At 48.1% G+C, this 8,816-nt stretch overlaps 1 long non-coding RNA gene across 1 annotated transcript; it reads right to left on the bottom strand.

Moving 5' to 3' along the window:
• Window positions 1-606: 606 nt before the first annotated feature.
• On the bottom strand, window positions 607-8,455 carry LOC111818734. Its single transcript, XR_002822649.1, has 3 exons — window positions 8,259-8,455; window positions 2,248-2,408; window positions 607-1,000 (listed from the first exon to the last, which is right to left on the bottom strand). It is a non-coding gene; the product is annotated as an uncharacterized LOC111818734 (long non-coding RNA).
• Window positions 8,456-8,816: the final 361 nt, after the last annotated feature.

Here is an 8,816-nt window from a genome sequence, read left to right as displayed (position 1 = left end):
CAGTACCTCGGGGCCCAGTACCTCAGGTCCCAGTAGCTCAGGGCCCAGTAGCTCAGGGGCCAGTAGCTCAGGGCCCAGTAGCTCAAGGCCCAGTAGCTCAGGGCCCAGTAGCTCAGGGCCCAGTAGCTCGGGGCCCAGTACCTCAGGGCCCAGTACCTCAGGTCCCAGTAGCTCAGGGCCCAGTACCTCGGGGCCCAGTAGCTCGGGGCCCAGTACCTTGGGGCCCAGTACCTCGGGGCCCAGTACCTCGGGGCCCAGTACCTCGGGGCCTAGGCCCCTCACCAGCATCCTCCCAGCAAGCCTCCGCCCACGCAGCACGCATCCTCACTTACTCTACCTCGGTGCAGACGACAGGAGGAAGTGCCAGCACTCCATTCCACTTTCCCTGCTGGCCTGGGTGGGCTTGAGCACCCCTGGTCAATGTCACATCCCCCAAATCCTCTCCTAGTGACCAGAAGGAATTTGGTGGCAGCCTATGCCACAGAGACAGGGTTACCTTGGTCTTCTTTCCAGGGCCCAGCACAATTTATCCTCAGCAGTCATCCTAGGGGCCCAACGTGAACTTCTGATCGCCGCCGTGTGGATGTCTGGCTGGGGCCAGGTCCCGCCGGAGACGACTTACCTGTGATCAGAAAAATGCCATGCAGCAGCTAATAACCATTGCTCAGGGATTCTCGCTGCCGAAAGGTGGTTACCATTATTATTCATTTTAAATATAGAGCCAAGAAAAGGCACGGTTTACCTGCTCTGCCCAAGCTGAGCAAGTGGTGAGAGCCAGAGCTGAGCCCGGAGCTACTCTTTGGCTTCAGGTTAGGGCAGACACTTGGCCAGGCCTTTAGAGTGCAGACAGAAGCTCCCGCTTGTGGAGGCGAGTCTTCTACACTGCCCTGGCTTCGCCCCCGCCGGCACCCTCTGGGATCCGAGGACCTCTCATTACCTGAAACATGAAAATGGCACCTGTTTAATTATTCATTTCCCAGCGCCTTTAATGAGGGATTAACTGCTGGGTGAAACAAAAGGAAACGGTCTGACCTTCAGGCTGTCGGGAAGTGATAATTAACTCAAACCTCCAGTCAGTTTAAATGGACAAATGAAAGGGTTTTAATGATCTGGATGCAAATGAGTCATCAGGGTCACTAACTGAAGTCACATAATGAAGTACTACCAACGAGAAAGTAAACATGTGCTACAAATACACACTCTCAGTTCCGTGCGCAGGTGCCCACGTGCCTCTCGGGAGGCTTCAGAGCTCCGTTCCCGTTCCTGGACATCAGAGGGCTGGGAGCTGGGTGCAGAAGGACACGGGAATGCGGCTCGCATGGCAGGCTGGCACAGCCCGCCTGGGGCCAGCGAGGTCCCGGTGAGGAGGCGCGCGGGAAGCTCTGCTGGGCCCATTCTCAAGACCAGCTGGCCTGAGACTTGCGCTCTTCCTTACTCAGTCGACTGCCCGGACCAGCAGCTATTGTGGGACTGCTGGGTGGGGCCGTGTGCAGGCAGCTGCCCGGAGGATGAGCACAGCCTTCCGAGCTAGACTGCCATGAAGACGCTTATAAATTGCGGCAAATTACTGCCCTGCCGGACTTGTGCCTTCCCGGGCTTTGGCACAGGGCCCGCCTTTGTCGTCATCGCATTTGACAAGCACAGTGACAGGTGTCACGCAAGACAGAACGGCATCCTCCTTGCCCGCTCTTCCCCAGGATAACACATTTTTCAAGAGCCCATCAAGTCTTGAAGGTTCGTACTCACAGATACGGCATGACATAAAAATATATGTCTGCTCAAAAATGGCAAAATGAGTCACTATTAATAACTGAGTCATGGGGACTCAGGCAGTGCAATTCCTTTGCCAAAAGTTTGGAATGTTTGCTCAGGGCTTAGGGTTTTTTTAGCTGTTCTTGGTTTGCTTGAGTACATTTCCTATTTAGCCACTCTGCCGAGTATGCCACACTTTATCTGTGACCTTACTAGGGCATGTCAGAGCACACCAGAATGGGAGACCTTTAAAAGTACTGGGGTTTTTAAAATCATGCTTGTCTAACGAGTATTTTCCACTTTACCACAGCAACCACCCTCTGCCATACATGCAGAAATTGCTACAGGAAAAGTGAGGAAACCCTCTGAGTTACGTACGTTGGTAATAACATGGGACTGTGAAGTAGTTCTTGAACACTTGGGACTTCTGGGTACAACACTCACATGTGGCTGCTGAGCCTCACATCAACCCTGCAAAGTACGCATCACACTCACCTCACAGACCCTCGGGACGGGCCTGAGCTGACACACGGGAGAACTTCAGCCCTGGAACAGCAACCAGTGCTCCTTAGTTTGAGCCATGGGAAGCTGCTGGCAGTCCGTTGCTCCAGATGAAAATGGCAATTTTCCAGTTTACCCTGATGCCGTAAATGTCCCTGAAAGGAAATTTAGAATCTCCCGAAAGCACAGCCTATTCCTTGCAGACTCAGGCATGTCGATTGGAAAGCTGTATAAAACAGCGGGCAGGGAGAAAGCTGAAGGGAATGCCAATGGAATCAGTTATGTCCAGGCCAATGCTTGTTATTACAAATAAAGTCACATGGAAGACTGCACCAAAAGACCACGAAGCAGGAGCTCTCTTAACCACTTAGTGGCTTACCTGGGCATCAGCTGGGAGCACGCTGGTTACGTGCTGGCCATCCAAGCACTGCTCAGCAGGGGCCATGTCGACAGCTGAGTGCATGACGTATGCTCAGGCTTCTGTTTGTTTTATATCAGCAACTGTTTGCATGCTTTTAAAATTTAGAATGTTGGGCCGGCCAGCTAGCTCAACGGATTAAAGGGCCTGCTTAGGCAGACACGGACCCGGGTTGGATCGCCGGCCTGGCATGTGGGCCCCGTCCCCAGGGTGCACTGAGAAGGTGACCGAGACCGGGTGTGGTGGCTCGTCCTTGAGAGGCTGAAAGCAGGAGGATCACTACGAATCGGATCTGCATAGTGAGACCCTGTAGCCCCATACTAAATGCATTAAAAAAGAAAAAAATTTAGAATGTTGTATTCACCTGTAATGTTTGTTTCTACTGAAATATAATAATAAGTTCTGGTTATTTTCTTTTACAAGCTAGTAAAAGGAAAAGAAACTTTAATTCGGTACTACAGTCTATCGAAGATTGCTGTAAGTAGATTAGATGTAATTTTTATAGTTCTGCAGAGCTCAATGACATTGTCTTATGACATGAAACAGGACTATTGGGGACACTGAGGCTGACTAGGGAGGAAGTGCCACGAGATCTGGAAAGGCTGAGAAGGGAGAAATGTTGGCACGGCAAGGGGGAAGCCCGCTGTGAAACAGAACGACGTACGTTTGTGGCGCCACTCACAACGCAGGAGAGACAGAACTGTGAAGAAGCAAAGATAAAAAATTCCAGCTGTGGTCAATGATTATACCAGTTCTCTGGGTGGTCCTGGCAGATTGGCCAACATTAACAAGCAACGCTGTGATCAAAACATGAGGAAAGGGGGCCTGCCCCTTGGCTCAGTTCTTTAAATGGCTGCTTCAACCAAGCTCAGGTTGCTGTGGTTCGATCCCCACAACTCAAGCCAGCCAAACCTGCCCTGAGGCATTCGGAGCCAAAAAACAAAACAAAACAAAACATGAGGAAAAATGTAATCATAAAATACTTACGCATCTTCTAGGCCAAAAATATGGAATTTGTGATTTATTCGAAACAAGGGTGTCCAAAAAGTCATTTATAAATTAGATTAGGCCAAATAAACCAAATAGTTGAAAAATATGAGGTAACGAAACACCAACCAGGACATCCACCATCAGCAGCTTCACCGTTACATTTAGTGGGGAGAGATTTTATTAAAGTTATGCTACCCATAGAAAAGAGGAAAGGCCAACAAGACAGTGTGAAGGGTGTTGTTCAAAGAAAGACAACAATGTGGAAGGAATTGGAAAAGACTCTATACTACTGTCCATACTGTAACGTTGCATTGTGTGTTGAATGTGTGAAGATACACCATATACGGAAAAGTTACTGAAGTATAAGGGCTTTTTTGTTTTGTTTTCAATGTGTTTAGTTCAGGGCCTATAGAGTCTCACTACCCAGATCGGACTCAGAGTGATTCTCCTGTTTTCAGCCTCCCTGGGATCACAGGCACGTGCCACCATGCCCAGTCTGTCACCAGGTCATCACACCCTGGGGGTGGGGCCAGCATGGCATGTGGGACCAGGATCCAGGATACACTTTGCCTAAGCAGGCACTTTAGTCAGCTGAGCTATCTGGTCGGCCCTCGAGAAAAGTTACTGGATAAACTCGATAAAACTGTTATTTTTATATCTTCTGTTATATTATCTTATAATAAAAATTAATGAAAAAGCATGCAGTTTTTGATCATCCTGTATTTAAATAATTGAACCAGTAAAGGGCCAAATACTTATGTTTTCAATCCATACTATCTGAAAGTTTCCACATTATTCAGGCTTACCACATTTTCCCAGACAATTTAAAGGTTCATCATGCCTCAGTATTTTGGTAGAAGATGTCTTCTAATAAGCAAGTAATCTATAAGTGCATAACAGGGAGGTATTGAACAGGTGGTTTGGTAAGGTTTCTTGGAAATTCAAGACTTAGAAATTAATCTAACCACGAATGTGAAAGGCCTCTGTAATGGGAACACTGGAAAAGGAAATCAAAGAGGACATTAGAAAACGGAAAGATAACCCGGGTTTCTGTACAGGTGGAACCAGTATTGCCAAAATGGCCATTTTATTAAAATGCATACGTATATTTAATGTAATCCTAATTATAATATCAGCAGCATTCCTCACAGGACTAAAGACAAAGCTAAAGTTTAGATGGAACCTGGAAAGAGCCAATATAGCACAGATGGGGCCGCGGAGACGGCTCAGTAGCCCTGGGCAACACGAGCTAAGGAGGAGCCTCCCAGCCCCTGACTTCAGGTTACCTCACAAAGGTCCATAAATCGGTGCGAAGTAGCCCCAGCACACTAGTCCCAACCACCTGACCTGGACAGAGGGGCCAGAAGCTGCACTCTAGGAAAGCACCTTTGTGAGAGTTACCCGTGGTGTCAGCCCTGCAAGGAAACCCCAGCTAGCTGCGCTGGCATAGATCTGGGTGAATCTGACGACAGATTTACTGCAGAAGGAGACGGCCCTGTGCATGGGTGGTGAGGCCAACCAATAAGCCTGGATAGAATAAGAAGGGAAAGAAGATGTTCCTACTCTTTTTTTTTTCCCATAATTTTATTGACAGACAAATAGCAATGAGACAGTTTCAAATCAAATTGGTAGGACAGTTTCAATAATTAACACATTGCATACTGTCTTCCTAGTGGTTATTTGTTGTACAAGATGCAGACATGATATCCTATTTACAAACACTATTAGAACAAATCCCTCTATTCATTAAGAGAATATAACTATATATCTATCCTAACCATTTTGAATATACAGATATAAAACGGACATTCATTTATATATCCCCTTTTTTGTTTAGTTCCGTCATTTGAATATTATAGGTGTGTAAACTCAGCAAAATATTTTAAAAGAGTCCAGTAATCCATAATAGTATTGGGTCTTTTGCTTGACTGGCTGTGTCAGAAATTGTTGACCTGAGTCCCCTACAGCTTAACATAACAGCATGGCTTTACTTCTTCTACTTCATTTTTATACTTTTCTGCTGGATGGTTAAGACCAAGGTAAAGCAAGACCTACGCAACAAGAGTTGTAGCTTTTGGGTCTGAGAAGGTCAGTGAAATCCCCTCAGGATTTATCCTGAGATCCTGTACCTCAGATTATAGAACCTTTGTCAGTGTCAGCCATGTGGAAGAGTCACGGCCATTGCTTGGCCAATGTGCTCTCCGTGAAAGCCTGAGAGAATGTTTTCTGTCCATGTGACTCTCCTTAGGCACACTCTGCATCATCGATCACTTTCCTCTTTGGCCCCATAATCTCCTTGATCAGAAAATTTGGGGCACTACTGAGTTATATGACATTACAGTACAAGATCTCATATGTTTTTTTGAAGGAGCTCACATTTGCCATCACCTTCGGGCCTCTCAGGCTTCCTGCAGACTGCTCAGCTTCCTGGTGCGGTCACAGGTGCGTCTCTGCAGTGAGCTCGGGGCCCTCTGCTCTTGGGGGCCAGTGGGTCCCTCACTGGGGGTCTCCAGTGTGTAGCCTGTCTGCATCTTTCACGCTTGATCTGCCGGCAGCTACGGTGAGCACCCCCGAGCCGTGCACAGCTCTATCTGCATTGGCACCCCACGCCTCTGGAGGACCCTGGCCAGGGCAGCCGCTCTCCCAGATGCTGCTGGGGAACATGGCTACACACACGCAGCAGGCTGATCCAGGCTTGCATCCATCACGGGTACCCAAATAAAACTTGAAATGCATCAAAGATCTAAATATTCAAGCAAAGACGTTTAACCTGCCAGACTCAGGCTCAGGTAAGGACTCTAAACATTCCCCAGCTGCCCCTTGGGCAGAGGGCGGCCCTGGCCTGCCTGAAGCGTGGAGGGGCTCCCTTGTTCCTGCTCTCCAAGCCGCGCTTGCCTTGCCGCCCCGGAGCGGGCTCCGGACTTCACGCACTGGGAGACTGCAGGACACTCGCCCTTGCAAAGCGGGGCTCTTGACAGGAATCTGGGCCCACACAAGGTCAGTGCTAGCTGGGCTCCCCGGCTTGTGACACAAACCGGACTGGAGAGAAATTTCTAGCATCTCTTTAATGATAAATAGAAGAAGAAAATGAAAATAAAGATACCGATTGATGGACGGATGATTCATCTGGTTCCCACATTTACAATGACTCATTCTGTAAAATTGGAATGTTTAAAAAATAAATCCCACTATTGTGTCAGAAAAGACAAGAACATAATATGGCAGAGAAGCAAGCATACTGAAAACATCATTTTGTTATATTTCTATAGATGACTTTACAATGTTGTGAATATTACTCGTATTTTTAATGATATAGAAAAGAGAAATAAAATTTCCATAGTCTGTCAGAAGAAAGGCAGTCCTCTAACAAATGAGAATAATTTGTCTAAATCAGTGCTTGTGCATAATCCTGGCTTCCTGTCACTCTCCCTTCATTTGGCTTTATTTTTAAATTGCATTGTTTCCCTTACTGGTCTTCAAGCACTGTGAGTTCCATGGTGCTTTTTCCAGCAGGTTGGCCCTGCCCACTGAAAGGAAAATTCCCAAGGACATCTCTGGGAGTCCTGGCACTTCCCTGTGTCATCTTAGCTTTGTAACACCACCAGTACCCCTAATTTACTGGCCTGGTTCGTATTTATAGAAAACACTGTAGACCAAGAGGCCCTGTGTTCCTGCATAGGAACCTTATACAAGCACAGCGTGGACCTGCAATCTCGGGTCAGATGTGGACCGCAGGACAGTGTGTTTCCAGCCTCCTCCTCCTCCTCCGCTGCCCCTTACAAAGATTAACTCTGTCCGAGAGCTGCATTCCAGCACACTGGAGTCGTAGCGCAGCCCAGAAAGCCTTTCCAGTTGCTGGGCCCGGCTTGTTCGCTCACCACTTTATGAATGTGACTGGGCTGAGTCTAATTTCCTCTGTGGGGAGTGGGCAGCAAGCAATAGCCACTGACGATCCCTATCTTCCTCATCTTAGCAGAGCTCACAGGAGTTCAAAGGCAGACAGAAGCCCTACAGGAGTGAGAAAAGGGAAAAGGAAAGGCTCCCAGTGTTATGTCCAGCTCTTAAAATGTTCGAATCAGATTATATATATCTCCACTGAAAAGAATGCTTATAACACATAGACACGGTACACAGTGCTCAGTGAATCGTGACAGTGGAGACACCGCCACTGGCTTCAGGTCATCTGCAATTGGCCAGAAGACTTTGCACTGCATGGTGTATGGAGTGGGGAATCAGAGGTGGCCTTTTAGCTGCGTCTGTGAACACCACTGAGACCGGAGGACGCATCCCCGTACTCCTGCAGTACAGCTCAGTCGACGCCAACAGTGACCGCGCGGAGTCATTCCTTTGGGTCTCTTGTGGCCTTCTCGCTGCTGTGCTCTCCTAAAATGGTACTGAAAAAGTAACTCATGAGATGTGCAGTGTTTCTAGACCCTGTCTCTCCCGACAGAGAGAGAAGGCTGAAGCAGAGCACCTGCCCCCCGGGGAAGGAAGTACCATACTCAGAGACTGTTGGTTGCTAGGAATCAACTCTCACTCCAGCTAACTGAAATAAAAAGGAGCTCACTGTAAAGATAAAGTGGGCAGTTTTACAGACCTTCACAGGCAGGAAGCAAAGTCCAGCTGGATGAGACCGGGACCAGTGCTGGGAAAGAGGAAGATCCACAAGGCCGTGCGTCTCTGTTCTTTGGCTCGTTCTTCTGTTCTTGTACTTGTTCACTCTGCCTTTGTTCTCTGTGCCGCTTACACGCACGGCTAACCCCTTCTCTCTGGAGACACTGGGTTGCTGCGATTATTTATGCTTTTGCTCTCAAGCAGCTTTGGTTGTGTTTGGCTCTGGCCTGCTCTGATTCCAGCCTCCTCCCCTCAAGGGAGCCCTGGCCTGCAGTCCACAACCTCCGACTCATCGTTCTGTACACTGACTCAAAATCGCAGCAAATCTGGACGCAGTTATTCCAGCCCTCTGGGAGGCTGAAGCAGGAGGACCATAACTTTGAGCTCAGCCTGGGCAATTTAAGGTCTTATTCAAACTTTGTCTTAAAAAAAAGTTAAATGGTTGGGCATGTAGCTCAGCATGAAGAGCCTGGACTCCATCTCCTGCATCACAAAAATGTCCACAACTCTCTCACTGGTCTAATCTGAGTGGGGTGGGGGA

Source organism: Octodon degus, unplaced genomic scaffold (assembly GCF_000260255.1).
Source record: "Octodon degus isolate 3935 unplaced genomic scaffold, OctDeg1.0 scaffold00100, whole genome shotgun sequence".
Classification (NCBI taxonomy): Eukaryota; Metazoa; Chordata; class Mammalia; order Rodentia; family Octodontidae; genus Octodon; species Octodon degus.
Note: the sequence above shows the minus strand (reverse complement) of the source record. Positions and strands in the feature narration are given on the sequence as shown.